Here is a 17,801-nt window from a genome sequence, read left to right as displayed (position 1 = left end):
CTCATTTGATCCTCACAACAAACCTGGGAGGTAGGTGCTATTATTACCCCCTTATTTTATAGTAGAAGAAACTGAAGCAGACAGAAGTGAAGTGACTTGCTCAGGGTCACACAGCTAGTTACTACCAGAGGTCCACTATCCACTCTCCACTATCCACTCACTACACCACATAAGAAAATTCCTACCATTGTGCAATATCTTCTTTATCACCTGTAGGAATTGGTACTTCTAAGGGTGAATCACAACAGAAAAAGGGAGTAAACAGAGAAAGACCCACAAGGCAATGGCATAGAAACTATTTAAAAGATATATGTACCAAAATATGTACCTTAAGAAGCTTTAGTTGCATGAGAAACACAGAGACTAAAGGAGGACTAAGTAAGCATAAGGGATATAAATCAGAGAATAAAAGTCTAGAATAGACAGAAAAGGGAGATAAATAATGAAGAGAATTAGGGAAAAACCTTTTCAGAAAAAGGTAGAGAAAATGAAATTTTAAAAACTAACAAACAAAACAAACTACAAGGGAGAAGAGGAAGGAGGGTTTTACTCAACTACTTAACTGACAGGGAAAAAAGGGGAAGAATTAAATAGACAAATTAGATAGCTAAAAGGAACTAAGAGAAAAGGAACTAATAAATTAAGCAAAATTACAAAACTGGAATAAATGGGGGTAACAAGTGGATGGGGAAAGGGATGAGAGTGAGGAGAAGAAAGACAGTGGGAACCGGGTAGCCTTAAAACAGATTAAGCTAAAATAACTAAAAAGACATAGTACTCTGTTTTACACAAGGAGAAAAAAATGTTAATTTGGGGGGGAAAACAATTATAGAGACAATGGAGGAATGGAGGAAAATACAAACCTAACTCTCAACTTTAAATGTAAATGGATTAAACCATCCCAATACAACAAAACAGAGTGACAGACTGGATAAGAAAACAAAATTCACAATCTGTTGCTCACAAGAAATACATTAAAAACAAAGACATACACAGAATAAAAATGAGAGGATGGGAGAAAAAAATTGCCATACTATCAGGTGAATCCAAAAAAGCAGAAGTTGCAATCATGCTATCAAACAAAGCAAAAACAAATGTTAATAACATAAAGAGATTTTTTTAAAATAAAATTATATAATACTGAATTGAACCACAGAAGACAAACTAATATTAATGTTAAACTTATATGGTCTAAATGCTTTAGCATCTAAATTCATAAAGAACAAATCAACTGGACTACAAGAGAGAGTAATACCATAGTGGCAAGAGATTTCATCATCCCTCTCTTAGTTTTGGAGAAAGAAAATACAGAATTTAACAAATGGCTGGGGAAACTAGCACTAAAAGATATAGGGTGTCTTAAAAATGGAACTACTAAAGAATACAAGTATTTCTCAGCACCACACAGAAGATTTATAAAAATATACCATGTATTAGGGCACAGAGACACTGCAAACAAATGGAAAAAAGCAGAACTAGTAAATACATTCTTTACAGACCATAACAAAATAAAAACAGTAATCAATTAATTTCAGGAAGCAAAAACAAAGGATACAGCCCCAAATGAAAACTTAATGAAATCCTAAAAAATGAGTAAGTCTAAGAATTATAGAAACAATTAGTAATTATGTGAAAGAAAATTATAATGATTACAAAACATAACAAAGTTTCTAAGATCCAGATAAGGCAGTCCTAAGAGGAAAAAATCCTATCCCTACAAACACACATTAACAAATTATAAAGAGTATAATCTAGGAGGATAAATATAGAGCTATACTTTTCTATTTTACATAATTTGCTATTATAATTAAGATGGAAGTAGATAACTGAAAGATATTTAATTATCCAAGTATTATCCAAGTTAAACTACTAATTAAGATTAAAATGTTATTAATGTTCTATAAAATACTTGGTAGAAAAACAGCACTTAAGTTAGTTTAGAATTCTAAGTCTTAAAAGCCTTCTTGTTGCTAGACACAACTAGAAACAATTGCAAAAATGAATAAATACCTATTTTGATCATGTATTCTTTTCTAAATCTACTTCAGCAGAAGTATTTTTATTCTGTTGCAACATTTATGGAGTCTCCTCAGATGTCATCCATACAAATTTTTTTTTATTTTTTATGGTGCCAATTTAAATAGATTTTATTTTCCAAGACAAGAATTGCATTTCCACTTACATACATTACAGATAAAGTACAATGTTGTTCACTTTTCTCCCTCTACACAAATCTTCAGAGTGCCCAGATTTACACAGTAGCTTAAAAATTACTTTTAGTAACTGCCACTCCCTACCTTGGCTATAAAATTTTGAGTCCTTCAATTTTTTGAAAGCTGTGTGGAATGTTCTTTCTTCTGGTGTATTCATTTGCCCTTTTCAATGGTGGGTCCAGTAGGAGCTCCTCAAGATGAAGCTGTTCCACCACCCCCAAGGAACCCACCAGATATGGCATGCCCACTGCTCTCTGGTACAGCTTAGCAATGACAGGGTTACAGACCTTCTCCAATTCTTTTCGTTGATGTTCAAATTCTTCCTTCTCAGTAGTCTGGTTCTTATTTAGCTAGTTTATTCTTTTATTACATTTTTCAGGGATCTTCTGTTTGTCAAGGATCTTCATGATCAATTTTGCCTTACAGATTTTCATCCTCCACGGTAGCCTTCATGTTTAAAGTGCAAGATTCAAGAGAGTTCTTGGAGGACACCTTGTCTCTGCTTTTTGTCTTAAGCCCTGTATTTCTCAGCTTCCTGGACCATATACTCAATGTCTTCTTTGCTCAAATAACCTTTGTCATTGGTGATAATGATCTTATTCTCCTTGTCTGTGCTCTTATCCACCGCAGACAAACTGAAGATGCCATTTGCATCAATGTCAAATTTTACCTCAATTTGAAGGTACATCCCTGGGGAAAAGGGGGATTCCTGTGAGCTCAAAGTTGCCAAGAAGATTGTTATCCTTTGTCACTGCTCTTTTACCTTTGTAAACCTGAATGAGTACACCAAGCTGATTGTCCAAGTAGGTGGCAAAGGTCTGTGTCTTCTTGATGAGGATGGTGGTATTGCATTTGACCAAAACTGTCATAACTCCACTAGCAGTTTCACTAAGGGAAAGAGGAGTGACGTCCTAAAGCAGCAAGTCCTGCACATTCTCAGATTTTTCTCCAGACAAGACGGCAGCCTGAATAGCTGCACCACAGAAAACAGCCTCATCAGGATTGATACTTTTGTGGAATTCCTTTAAAGAAGTCCTACAGAAGTTTCTGGATTTGGGGGAATCAAGTTGAGTGACCCACCAAGGCAATGTCATGAATCTGTTATTTATCTAGTTTGGCATCCCTCAGGGCCTCTTCCACAGGGTTCAGTGTGCCAGCATTCAGCTCTTCAAAACAGGCATGTGTGATAGATGTATACAAGTGAATATTTTCATAGAGGGAGTCAAACTCAGTACTGGCCTTACTAGAAGAAAGGGTATGCTTTGCATATTCACAAGTGCTGTGTAGTCGGCAGACAGCCCTCTTGTTCTCACTGATGTCCTTCTTGCACTTTTGCTTGAACTCAGAAATGAAATGGTTGCCTAGGTGGATATCCAAGTCTTCTCACCCAAGTAGGTAAACCCAGTTGTGGACTTGATTTCAAAGATGCCATCTTCAATAGTAAAGAATGGAGAAATCAAAAGTACCACCTCCAAGGTCAAAGATCAATACATTTCTCTTGGCACCAACCTTTCTGTTGAAGCCATAAGCAATAGCAGCAGCAGTTGGCTCGCTGATGATTCAGAGCACACTGAGACTAGCAATAGTTCCAGCATCTTTGGTGGCCTGATGATGGGGAACATTGAAGTAGGCTGGTACTATGCTAACAGTGTTTGTGACAGTCTTCCTAAGGTAAGCTTCGGTAATTTCTTTCATCTAGGTCAAGACTGGAGAAGATACTTCTTTAGGATAGAAACTTTTGTTCTCCCTTTTGTACTCCACTTGGACCTTAGGCCTGCCTGTATCATTTACCACTGTGAAAGGTCAACCAGTATGGGTGTATGGGTGTATGGGGGTGTGTGTGTGTGTGTGTGTGTGTGTGTGTTTGCAACGCGTGCGCTTTAGAAGAGGAGGGGATAAAAGATTCCAAGCACAGGGACCAGCAATGGCAGGAAAGCAAGAGGCACTTATTTATGTTGGATGGTAGGTAATCCAATTTTGATTGAACACAAAGTAAAGTTGAATGGTGTCAAAATGTTGTAAAGGTTGAGTAGTATCAGATTGTGGAAGAACTCTTAAATGCCTAAAGAGTTTGAACTTTATTTATTCTTTGAGCAACTCGGAGCCATTGAAAAGTTTTGAGCGGAAAATTGATTTGACTCACCATATGCATAAAGAAGACAGGCCAAGCAGAGACAATTTTTAGTGTAAAATGAGTAGTGGCAGAAAGACCTGTTCATTTATTGCTATATTCCAAAAAGATGATAATGAGGGCTTATAGAAGGGTGATTTCTCCCTTCAAAGAATAAATTCAGCAAGATTTTAATTTATAGGAGGAAATACTGAGGTTACTTGAAAAAAATTTAGATATATTCAGATATTAAAGTCTACCAAACACTTCTCTGTTCCGCAAAGGTAAAGTGTAAGATTATTTGCACTCAAAATGTCCTCAAACCTTCAAAGTTATCAGCATTCAAAATATTTGTTTCATTTTTCAATCTAAAAAGTTAGCTAAAGATAATTATGTCAGAATACTGGGTAGCCTTGCCAGGATAAAATATATGTGGGAAAAAAAATACTTGTTCATCAGACAAAATCTGAGGCAGGTAAGATTTCCTACCACTGGCGGGGGGGGGGGGGAGGAGAGAAAAAGTCTGTGACAGTATTTCCACAGCAAGCATATGAGTGTGAGAAAACAAACAACAACAAAAAAGACTTCTTTGGAATTTTATTTAAAGAACAAAACTTTTAGTTGGAGTATTCAGCATCTGGATCACATGAAAACAGTCTTTAAAAATAGATACACTGAGGAAATGAAATTATCATCAACCAAAACTGAATTCCTGATGATTCTCTGTGCCAAATCCATTTTACTACCCTAATGAAACTAGATTATAAGAAAATAAGTCATTTGTAGGAAATACTTTTTTATCTTAAAGATGTAATTTTAGCAATAATAAAGTGAAAATTATAAAAATGAAAATAAATTCATATACATTTTATTTGTAGTACAGATAAGAAAAAACAGTAAAAAAGAATGTCCATAATTGGCTTTATTACTAAAAGAGAAGAGATTTCAAAAATACACACTTCCTTTTGAATGAAGATGTATTATGAAATTATTTTACTTACTTGAAACTCAAATTAGCTGGGGGAAAATGGAGATTTTCTTCTTGAATGATGAGTCAAAATTAGGATAATGGAATTTTGAAACTCAAATTTTTGCAATTTGGATGTCTACTGACTTAATGAAAAAAGTGTTTTAAACAGACTTCATCAACTTTCCCTAACCAAAAACTCTCTCTTCAACCTTGCAAGAGTGAACTACCTTGAGAGTGAACTAAGAAATAATGAAAATATCTGAAAATTCTAATTTGAAGAAAACACCTTGAGAGAGATTACATGAAGTTGTCCTTGTTAATAAAATCTCTTACCTTGCTTTCCTTCTCACTATTCATTTATGGCTCTTCTTAGATTGTTCCTTCTCTTACTCTCCTCCATTAGGCCCTCTTCTCACCATCCTAATATGTGTACTTCCCAAGGCTCTGGAGTCAGCCAGACTCTCTACTCTCTCAACAATCCATCACCCTTCATAATCACATTTAAACCAGTTTCAATTATCACTTTTATGTAGATGATTTTCAAATATTTATCTCTGGCCTTACTTCTCTTCTGAACTCCAAGATATCTCCATCTGAAACTCCACCAATACTCAAGGTCAACCGAACTCATCATCTGTTCATCTTTCTTCTCTTCCTGACTAGTATTTGTGTCAATGGGATTACCTAATCACAGTTTTATAACCTCAACCTATATTTGACTTCTCTCCTCATCCCTAATATTCATCCAATTAGTCACCAATCTGATTCTTTTTCTGTAATCTCTCTCATCTTCCCAGTTTCTTCTCTCTTGGTTCACTAAGTACCTGGCTGATAAATCTAAGTCTCCTTTAGTTGACCCTTAATCCTAGGGTTCTGTTATAGGCTCTCTTCTATCTCTGCACTCTTTTTGGCAATCTTATTCATTTCAATGGTTTCAAATATCTTTATATAGATGACTTCCAAATTATTATATTTAGTCTTAAATTCCCCTGAATTCCAGTCCTGTATATTCAGTCCCTGATGAACACCTTCACTTGAAATCTCTCCCATTATATCAAACTCAACATGTCTAAAACTTAATGGTACCATCATTCTCCCTGTCACTCAGATGCTTCCCTCTTCCTACCCTCACCAACTTTTCACCTGGACTAAAAAACAAGTGAATGAAGACTACCTATTGTTCAGATTATAATATGCAGTTGACAACATAACCTGTAGAGTTGGCACACGAGTAATAATAATAATAATAATAGCTAGCATTTATATAGCACTTAAAGGTTTGCAAAGAGCTTTAAAATATTAACTCCTTTTATTCTCACAACAACCCTAGCAGGTAGGTACTTATTATTATCCCCATTTTACATTTAAGGAAACTGAGGCAGAGAGGTTAAGTGACTTTCCCAGGATAATTACATAGCTAGTTAAGTGCCTGAGGTCAGGTTTCAATAAAGGTCAGCCTGACTCCATTCCAATAATCTATCCAATATGCCTCCTAGCTATCTGTATATATATCTTGGACAGAAGTTGCAAATGGACAATAAGCTGGATTCAGAACTGACCAGAGGGAGGAAAGCAGACCAGATTACCCTCGAGAAATTTAAATAATGTTTTTAATGACTCGGGCTTTTCCTTGAAAGAAAGGCCCACCATTTTAATGGCAATATTCTCCTGGTGATATTTATGGCTGTGAGTCATAAAATATGACAATCTCCAAAAAAGTAAATTTGAATTTCACTCAAAGGGTACAGGAGGGCAGCTAAGTGGTGCAGTGAATAGACCACTGGCCTGGTATCAAGAAGACTCAACTTTCTGAGTTCAAATCTGGCCTCAAACACTTACTAGCTATGTGAGCCCTGGCAATCACTTAACCCTGTTTGCCTCAGTTTCCTCATCTGTAAAATGAGCAAACCACTACAGTACTTTTGCCAAAAAACCCAAATGGGGTCACAAAGAGTCAAACACAACTGAAAAATGACTGAACAACAAATGGTAACAGAAAGGTAGATTGTGAGCATGAAAAGGCAACAACACTACAACAAGAAATCATCCAGGAGAAACAGTATAAAGGATATAATTGGAAAAATGTATGCCTGGAAAGAAAAAAAAAGACCATGCAACATCTTATTCATCTTTTTATGTTGAACTTTACAATCGTCAAATAAAATGAGTATTTCTATCTACAAATTAGAACAGAAAAAGGATTGTGCATGAAACTGTGAATCTCAATATACAGCTTACTTTTCCTTTTAAGTACATGATGAATTTAACCCATGGCTTTCAAAGTTGTCCTGCTTATGTGTATTTCCTTCTGATCCTCTTTCTGTTCTCTCCCATGCATTCTTTAAAAAAAAGCTTCAAAAAGCATAATTTTAAACTTTATTCTTCTTACCTTTTTTTAAAAACATGGCTAATATGGAAATATATTTTGCACAACTTTACATACATAATTGCTATCATATTGCTTGCCTTCTCAATGGGTGGGGAAGGAACTGGAGGGAAGAAGAAAATATAGAACTCAAAAATTTTAAAAAATGAATGTTAAAAACAAATGAATAATAAATTTTTATAAAAATAAAAAATACTTCAGTAACCCTCTTTTTCTTCTTCTTCTTCTTTTTCTTCTCCTCCTCCTCCTCCTCTTCCTCCTTTTTGGCAAACCTATTATTAGCCCCTTGACCCCAAATGGGATAAAAAAAACCAAAAACTCTTATAATAAATATGCAGAGTCAAACAAAACAAATTCCCACACTAGATACCTCCAAAACATATGTCTCACTCTGTACCTTGAATTTATCACCTCTCTGAAAGGAGGTGGGTAGCAGGTTACACCTACATTAATCATTTGGAATCAAGGTAAGGCACTGCATCAGAGTACATAAGTATTTCAAAGGTATTTTATTTATAATATTTTTATTGGATAAATTGTTCTCCTCATTCTGCTCACTTCACTCTGTTTTAGTTCATAAAATCTTCTCAAGTTTCTCTGAAACTGTCCCTTAAGTGATTTCTTACGGAGCAATAACATGCCATTCTATTCCTCTCAAAATTTCTCCAATATCTGCAGTTTTCTAATTTTGTCAATTTAATTGCTATGATGTGGAACCTTAGAGTTGTTTTAATTTGTATTTTTCTAATTACTAGTGATTTGGAGTATTTTTTTTCTTATGGCTACTGATAGTTTGGATTTCTTCCTTTGAAACCACTGCCTGTTCATATCTTTTGCCTATTTATGTATTGAGGAACAGATCTTTTTCTCATAAATTTTAATGAGATCTTTATCAAAGAAAACAATTCTAATTGTAACACTACTGATACACAGATCTGACAGGTAATTTCTTCCTTGCTCTTCTAATTTGTTTATGACGTGATCTTTTTTCTCTAAGCCACGTATGTCTATTTGGAGCTTGTCTTGATACATAGTGTGCAATGCTGATCTATCCCTAATTTCTCTCAGACTGCTTTCCAGTTTTCTTAGCAGTTTTTTGTCAGAGTCCTTACCCCATTAGCTAGGATCAATTAGGTATCCAATATATAGAAACAAACAAACTGCTCTTTGCATTTATGAAGAGCAGTTTGTTTCTATATGTTGGATACCTAATCACTCTTTTTAGATAGCAGCAAATAGCTCTGATGATTATTACTTTGTTACTATAGTTTTGGATCTGTTATTGGTAAGGTACTGTTACTTCTTCCTACTTTTCTTATTATTCCCCTGAGATTCTTGATCTTTTCTTCCTTCCTTCAAAAGTATTTTCTCATTGTTTTTTCTAGCTCAAAAAAAAAAATAATTCTTTGGTAGTTTCATTGGTTTGGCAACATGCAGTATCAAGAGAACTAGAGAAAGGACCCCAGTTTGTTAGGCAGACCCCCTGTGGCAGATTTACTAGAAGGCTGTGGACAGGAATTGCACAGGATAAGCAGATATAAATGGTTTACTACATATATCATCAAAGGGAGTGTTCACATTTGTGAGATCACAGATCTATCTAAATAGTATGGAAATACAAATCTGATCACATCATTCCCCTCTGGTACTCCCCACTGCCCATGAAATGACATACAATCCCCTGGCATAGCATTCAAAGTCCTCTATAATCTGGCTCTAATTCACCTCTCCAGCATTATTTCATGGTACTGACCTTTAAGCATTCAAAAGTCTGGCCATTCTGAACTATTAGCCATTCCCCAGTCTCATTCTGTACCTTTGATGTCTTTACACCTGCCATTCCCTATACCTGGAACAGTCTCCCTTCTCAGGTCCACCTACTGACAATTCTTCCAGCTAGGAAATATCTCCCAATTTTTAGATTCTATGATACTTTCTATTCTCATTTATGCTCTATTTCTTCCACTGATTTTGGCAGATTAATTGTTGAAGAACAGTCAATATATGTTTAAAATGTTCACACCCCAAACTAAAGGTTTTTATTTTGCTAGAACCTCTAATAACTATCCTCAGATCTGATCTAAATATTGATTTATTCTACAAGATACATATATATTTGAGCACTATTTTAAGATGCTTTTATTAATAAAAACCTATAAAATATATTGTCATGAAAATGCCATGAAATCTTCAATCAGCTTATTATTCCCAGTAGTTTAATTCCTTAGATTAAATCATATTTATCTATTTTACAATTCAAAAAATTAGTACAAATGCAAAAACTAAAAAAAAATCATATCTTGAAGGTCTTAAATATTCTATTTCAGAGGATTAGTAACAGGAGCATCTTTAAAAGCAGGACGAATCTTGAATTTTGCAACACAAAAACAAGACAATTTAAACAAAATCTGATATTTCAAAATAAATTAAACTTTGGGGAAAGGAAAAAAGTTATCTTAAACTTTTTGAAAGCATTAAAAAATGCTACCTAAATATGACAACAACGGAAAGCTTTAAATGCCAAAATATATACTCCCTCCCCCACCAAAAAAAAAAAAAACAAACAAAAAACAACTGATCACAGTAAAATGTAACTGATGTTAATCACCAGTCCCTAAGGATGGAGGTCTGAATATAGAGACACAGAAATCTCTTCCCCTAACTGTTACACATTTACTCAACCTATATAATCTACACTGTTTTATTTAAAATTATATCACATCCAAAAAAGAAATAACAACAAATGTCTACAAAAAAATTGCCAAACCACAATCTGCTCTGCTAGTAATTTTGAAATCCGCATTGTCAAGCTGACTAGACTTTCTGCTGCATTTTTGCCAGAGGAACAAAGAATTCATCAAAGCAATGAACTAGAAATCAAAGTTCTAGTTTCCCTTTGTGAGAAACTGTCTCTAAAACAATGTCTAATATTAAACTCTCTAGCCCTTCTTAATTCTCAAAACTATGACACCTAAATCTGAATTTACTTTGGGGAAAAACATAGAAAAGAAAAAATAAGAAGTCAATGGATTAATGTAATTATATTTTTATTTTGAGGCTTAAAAAACAAAAAGCATGTGTGTATATCTATACAAAACCAGACCAAAAAAAATGAACCAAACAGGCTAAGCTTATAATTATAATTATATGTGGTTTACAATAATTTAGATACTAAACAAATCTTAAACATATAGGAATATCTGAGCTGGAAATCTAAAAAAATTTCAATACCTGTATTTTGAATTTAAACATTTACTCATTTTGACACTGTAATCATGATTTAATTCACATTGTATTAACAATCAAAGCACAAAACCTATGCTTGTTTCATATTCTTGCATTCCTACTAAAGAACACTCTATTCTCAGTATTATTATTATTATACAGAGATACATTCAGTTGTGAGGTTTTCCAAAAATGGTCAGATCTAGGCTTTTTTTTTTTCAAAAATGCTTTCCATTAAATAGGTTTACTATTAGATTTTTCATTTCTTGATCTAAAAGGTGGGGGCAGGGAAGTGTAGGAAAAAGTAAGAAAGGGATAGGACAAACTCTCTGCTTGCACTTAACTACATCCCCCTTCCTTTCTCCTCCAAAAGCAGGAGTTCTTTACCTGGGTTCACAGATCTACAAGGGATCCATACCAGATATGTACACTTGGATGCGAAAAAATTATATCTTTATTTCAATTTTATTGGTTTCCTTTGAAATTATATTTATTTTACTTAGTGCATTTATTATGAGAAGTGATCCATAGGCTTCACCCAATTGCCAAAGGGTCTGTGACACAAAAAAAGTTTAGAAACCTTGTCCTAGGACTTGTCTCTTCCTTCTCTTTTATCTTCAATCTTTCAATATCTACTAGCTCTTTCCTCCCATGTTTGGAACTCCTCCAAACTTAAAAAATATATATATTCATTTACCTTTCCACCCTCCCAAGCTAATATCCAATGTCTCTCCTTTTCACAGTCAAACTGCTAGGAAAAAGCTGTCTATATTCAATGCCTCCACTTCCTGACCTATGAATAGTACAGTGAATTTCAGGTGAGGAAAATCCCTCTACCGATGCAACCATTCAGCAACTCATACTCCTAAAGAGTTGTTGGGACACAAAATGTGACTTGCCTAGGATCATACTGCCATTATATGGAAGATGTAGTACTTGAGTGAGCTCAGGTCTTCCAGATTCAGAGGCCCAGTCACTGTCCACAATGCTCCTTATAATGGGTAGATATTATGAAATTAGCCACTAAGTTTTTTGTTGTTATTTAGTCATATAGTTGGGTCTGACTCTTCGTGACCCTATACATGTTTTCTTGGCAAAAATACCGAAACAGTTTGCCATTTCCTTCTCCAGTGGATTAAGGCAACAGAGGTTAAGTAACCTGCCCAGGGCCACACAGCTAGTGAGTGTATGAGACGGGATTTGAACTCTAATCTTTCTGACTCCAGGCCAGCACATTATCTACTGAGCCACATAGCTGCCTCTATTAAGTTTTTACTCTAGGACTTTAATACTAATTATATACAAATGGTCACGTGAGAACACTTCCAATGATGAGAAGGGGCTCACTTCTTATGCAGAAAGCCCATTCTATCACTGGAGAAATCTAATTATTAGGATGTTTTTTCTTGTTAAACTAAGATCTGCTTCCTGGAAGCTTCTACCTCCTCTTGGTCCTAATTCTGTCCTCTGAAATAATAAAGGGCAAATAGGCATCGAGGTGGCACAGAGGATAGAGTGCTGGGCCTTAAGTGAGGAACACCGGAGTTCAAGTCCGACCTCAGATACTTACTAGCTGTGTGACCCTGGGAAAGTCACTTAACTCTGTTTGTCTCAGCTTCCTATCTGTAAAATGAACTGGAGAAGGAAATGTCAAAACTACTCCAGTATCTTTGTCAAGAAAACCCTAAATGGGTCACAAAGAATCAGATATGATGGAACAATAATGACAACTCTATATGATCCCTTCACCTTCTTCTAGGCTGACTTTAGCTTGTCAATATCACTCTTAGACTGCGGCAACCAGAACTAAACATAACAGTACAGGTATGATTTGATCAGTATTGAGCTAAATAACAATGCTATATAAATTCTTATATTTTAGACTCGAGGTTATTATTACTGTCTAAGATCATACTGAGAAGTGGCAGAATCTAATGGATAGACAAACAGCCTTGGAGTCAGAAAAACCTGGGTTCAAGTGCAACTTCTTACACATACTAGCTTAACAATGGCCCTTAGGGGCAGCGAGATGGCGCAGTGGATAGAGCACTGGCCCTGGATTCAGGAAGACCTGAATTCAAATCCAGCTTCAGACACTTGACACTCACTAGCTGTGTGACCCTGAGCAAGTCACTTAACCCCACTGCCTAGCCAGAAAATAAAAAATAAATAAATAAAAAATAAAAAAACCAATGGCCCTTAACAAGTCACTTAATCTCTCAGTACTACAAGTAATTTTCTCAATCTATAAATTGCTAAGCAGATGCTGATGTGCATGGGTAGAGGGAGTTCTTCACAGAGAGTTTCTACACCAATGAAAAAAAGATATTACAAGTTATTCAGTGAAATATTTTTACAACATTATTTTAAAACCTTAATTTATTTAGAATGGGGAGAGAAAAACACTACCCAATGTTATTTTCAAAGGTACATACAAAACAGTTAAAACAAATTTGTAAGAATTAATTTGAAACAAAAACTCTTTAGCACACCAAGCATGTCTACAATAAGCATTTGTAACTTTCTATCCAGAAAACTCATTTTTAGCGGGTAAAATTTTACTCAAAATTCCATTTTCTTTTTCATCCTGTCAACAAGAGTCACAAAACAGGGCCCCTGTCAGTACCAATTAAATTTGCTTATGTGTAAATATCATAAAAAAAGATATGTACATTTTCAGACAGTAGTAATTTTTAATAAAATCTTGATAGTAACCACTTTCCCCAAGTGAAAAGAAAAAGCTAAATAGTACCCGCTCATTTTCCAAATCGTCTCTCTAATCCCAAATCAAACAAAATCAATCCACAATCTTCCACTGATTCAAAAATAGATGCCAAGTTCTGACATAAGATGCAATGAAACGTGTTTTCTCTCACTAAGGTGACAAACTGGTTACTTCACATACTCCAATAAGCTTTAAACTACATGAGAATATTATGGAAAAAAGACATATGGGGAAGACATACATTTTTTATCAATCAACAAGCAATTATTAAGCATCTACTATGCACTAGGTATTAAGGATATAAAGGAAAAAGTCAAATAGTCAAAAGTTAAGTCTCCAAGTTTACATTCCATCAAGAGATAAAAAGTCCCTTTCAATTCTTTACCTATTATATATGTGTTTGTGTGTGTGTGTGTGTGCGCGCGCGCGCGCGGCTGCTGTTTGTCCTTTGTTGTCAAAGAGGACCATGATATCAGGAAGATGATGCCATGAGTTGCAAGTGAATGGGATTTAAGAAGGTAGGGCTGTGTAAGGTCACCAGCCTCACTTTCTCCTACAGAGCCATGGTATAGATCAAGACTACTGGAGATTGCCCCCCTATGAGCAGGTACTAAATAAATATAAGGTAATTTGAAGGAAGGGCAGAAGATACTAACAGCTGTGATGATCAGGAAAGGCTTCATGCATAATGTGAGCTGAGCCTTGAGGGAAACTAGGGATTCTAACAGAAGAGGAGAGAGTACTTTCTAGACAAAAGGCAAAGACATAGAGAAGGGAGATGGAATGTGGTGTGTGAGGAACAGTGAGGTTAGCTTGGTGGGGCAGTAGAAGGGGAGTCACATGATAATATTGGAAAAATAGGATGGCTACAGGTTGTGAATTGCCAATTAGAGGACTTTTTTTTTTATCCCAGTAGTAACAGGAAGAGTTTGAATAGTGGAGTGGTGTGATCAAAATCTGTGCTTTAGGAAAACCATGTTGGTCTCTTTGTGGCAGATAGATTAGAGCGAGGAGAGACTTAAGACAAGAAAACCAATTAGGAGGTGACTGCACTAATTCAGGGGAGAAGTGATAAGGGCATAAACTAGGGTGGCTATGTGAGTGTAAAGAAAGGAAGAGATACGAGATATATTATAGAAACAAAAAAAAATTTGGCAACCTACTGGATATGTGATATCATGAAAAAAGACAGAGTAGAGCATGACATCAAGGTTTCAAACCTGGTTGAATATAAGGATAGAGGTGTCCTTAACAAAAAAAAAAGTCCTGAAAAGGGGTATGTCGTGGGGGAGGGGAGAGGATGAATAATGAGTTCCATTTTAGACATGGTAAGTATGAGAGGCTAACAGTATGAATTCAGTTTGAAAAACAGACAGTTATTCAACACTAGAGCTCAGTAAAGAAGCAAGGGCTGGATATGTAGATCTGGGAGTCATTTGAAAATGGGAGCTGATAATGTCACCAAGTAAGAGACTAGAGAGAAGAGGACCCAGGCTAATTCTTAAGAAATATCAACACTTAAGAGAGCATGATATGAATGATGATCCAATAAAAGAGATTGGGAATAAGCAGTCACATAGGTAGGAGAAAAAAAGAGAAAGCAGTGCCAGGAAAACCCAGGGAGGAGAGTATTCAGAAGGAGAGAGTAGTTAAAGAGTCAAATACCAAAGAGAGGTCACAAAAGGTGAACACTGAGAAAAGGCCATCAGATTTGACAATTAAGAGATCATTTATAAGTTTGTGGAGAGAGTCCACTCATGATTATCTGTGGACCCAAAACCCAAACTTAAGATTACTGTATTCTTGGAAACTTATCCCAGATGTCATATACTCCCAGGTAGCTTGAGGCCATAGCAAAGCAGGGAAGCAATCCTAACCCAGTTATTGAGAATGACCATATAGCATTTGAGAATCAAAGACTTCTGTCAAGTGGTACACACCTCACATTAAGATTTCCCATTACCAAGCTCTAGCATGCCCAAGCCTGTTCTGGGATACAGTTCTGCACCCACAGCAAGTTTCCTAATTCCATAATAGTGAAGAACAACTCCTCTGACTCCCAACCAAAAGAGTGGGTTATGCACCCCTGACAACGCTTCCCTCTATTAATGTGGACAATTATGAGTTGACAGCATCCTTATTTTCAGCATGCTGTCATACTAATTATTTAATTTAACTAATAATATTCCTGTGACTAAAATAATGGGCAAGTATTGTCCTCATTTTACATATAAAGAAATGCACTTAAGCAAGGTCCAATAAGCAGCAGAATAAGATTCTGACTCAGGTAATCTTACAATGCACTAGAACTGGTGATCTAGTCAATGGAATCCTCAGCATCTTATGCGTCTTTTTTAAAGTTTCAAATGGAGTCAAAGGTAGTTTTAAAATATTCACATCCTGTGCATTTTGTAAGGGGCTGAAAACCCTTATTTTACAGACAGAGCAAGGGAGGCAAAGAATTAAATAGTTGTCACACACCAGGAATATGGATGGTTCCCAGTTCTTTTAGCTTATCTCATTAGCTTAAATCCCTTTTTACTGTCTTTACTTAGAAGCAAACAAAGAATAAAAGGACAGAGTGGTTGTGACCAATTTACCACCCCTAAATATATATATATATATATATATATATATATAAAATTACTGGGATAGTCATTTAAATATAATAGAACAGTTTCACATCACCTTAGAATCAAACTACTTTCCCTAAATAAAATGATTTATCACTACATTTCCAAAATGACACCAGACAGCATATGATTTAACAGAGAATACTACCTATCTTTATTCTCCTTTCTAGTATTAAAAACCTGGGGGGGGGGGGGTTGCTACTCACATGTGACGTTAGAGACAAAAAAAAATTTAACAGGCATATAGCAATGAAAATCCTTTGCAATGAGAAAACGTTTACAATATATTAAAAACCTAGGGATTCATTTCCCTGTTACCAACATTATGAAACATCTCATTAAATCACAACAAAGGAAGGGAAAGAGAGTATATAAGCGTCAGGATCATAATCTATGAATCAGGATGGAACAAAGACTCCTTTCATGAAGAAAAGGGAACCAAGTTGCTCAGAAAACTCCCTCAGTCGGGATAACTGATTAGTGTTCCTTAGTTCGGGAGGTTAAGGAGAATCATTTGGTCAAAATAACCCCCACTCAAAAAAAAAACAAACAAAAAAAAAACCGGAGGAAGAGGGAGCCAGCTCTGGCACCCCTCCTTAGGCAGGGCCTTGCCCCTCCCGTTCCAGCCTCTTCCCAAAGCTGGGAGCAGCTCTCCTACCGCACCCCAGCCCTTTCTTTCCACGCAGGCGCCCCCTTCCACAACCCCGTGGTCCAACAATACCACGGCCCCCTTTACATAAGAGGTGCAGAGGCGAGGCGCGGCAGGGCCACCCAACACCGTGCTACGAACCGGCACCGGCGCATCATCTCTAGGTGATGCCCGGGCCTCAGCCGCTGCCCAGCCCCGGCCGCGGCGGAGGAACGACGGACAGCTCACGCTCCTCCGTCCTTCCTCCGGCTTAGCGCGATCCGCACCCCGACCCCTCCCGGGAGGGCACCGGGGTCCAGGTGGGATGGGGGAGGGGGCCGGCCCCCGCCCTCCTCGGGCCCCCCCACCTCCGTCCCGGGAAGCTCCCAGGCGCTCCCCCCCCTCCACCCCCCGCCCCAGGCGCCGGGCCCTCTGACAGGTGGTGACCAAGGGAACCAGATGCGGACGCCTGGCCCGGCCCGGCCCCGCCCCCGCCTCGCCTCCCTTCTCCCCTCCCCAAGGGTCACTCACCTGAGGGCTCCGGCGTGAGCCCAGAGACGCAACAGAAGAAAAAGCCGGGCCGGCGGGACTGATGCAGAGTGCGGGGGAGCGAGGTCCGTCCGTCCGTCCCTCGGTCGTTCGGTCGGTCAGGCAGGCAGGCGGTCCTTCCCCCGGCCCCGCGGCGGCGGCTCCCGCACAACCTCTCCCGGACTGCAGTTGTCAAGTGGGGCTCGAGCCAAGGAGCTCCAGCCAATCACGGCGCCCCTCTGAGCCTCGTCAGGACCCCACCAATCCGGGCGGCCAGGCCGCTGCCTGAGCCGAAGGCAGAGACTGGAATCCTGATGGGGAGAAAGGAGGGGCGGCGGGAGGAGGGAGGAAGGGGCGGCGAGGGGAGGGAGGGGCGGCGGGGG

At 37.5% G+C, this 17,801-nt stretch overlaps 1 protein-coding gene and 1 pseudogene across 2 annotated transcripts in view; both read right to left on the bottom strand.

Annotated features, from left to right (window-relative positions):
• WDR47 (WD repeat domain 47) overlaps nt 1-17,550 on the bottom strand; it is a 78,834-nt gene extending 61,284 nt beyond the window's left edge. For both annotated transcript variants that reach the window (XM_027856694.1, XM_027856695.1), the window contains exon 1: nt 17,422-17,550. The gene's annotated coding sequence lies outside the window, so the exon portion shown is untranslated. The remainder of the gene's footprint in view (nt 1-17,421) is intronic.
• Nucleotides 2,303-17,801, bottom strand: part of LOC114039105 — a 17,363-nt pseudogene continuing 1,864 nt past the window's right edge.

The sequence above is a fragment of the Vombatus ursinus genome, unplaced genomic scaffold (genome assembly GCF_900497805.2).
Source record: "Vombatus ursinus unplaced genomic scaffold, bare-nosed wombat genome assembly UNPS02011613.1, whole genome shotgun sequence".
Classification (NCBI taxonomy): domain Eukaryota; kingdom Metazoa; phylum Chordata; class Mammalia; order Diprotodontia; family Vombatidae; genus Vombatus; species Vombatus ursinus.
Note: the sequence above shows the minus strand (reverse complement) of the source record. Positions and strands in the feature narration are given on the sequence as shown.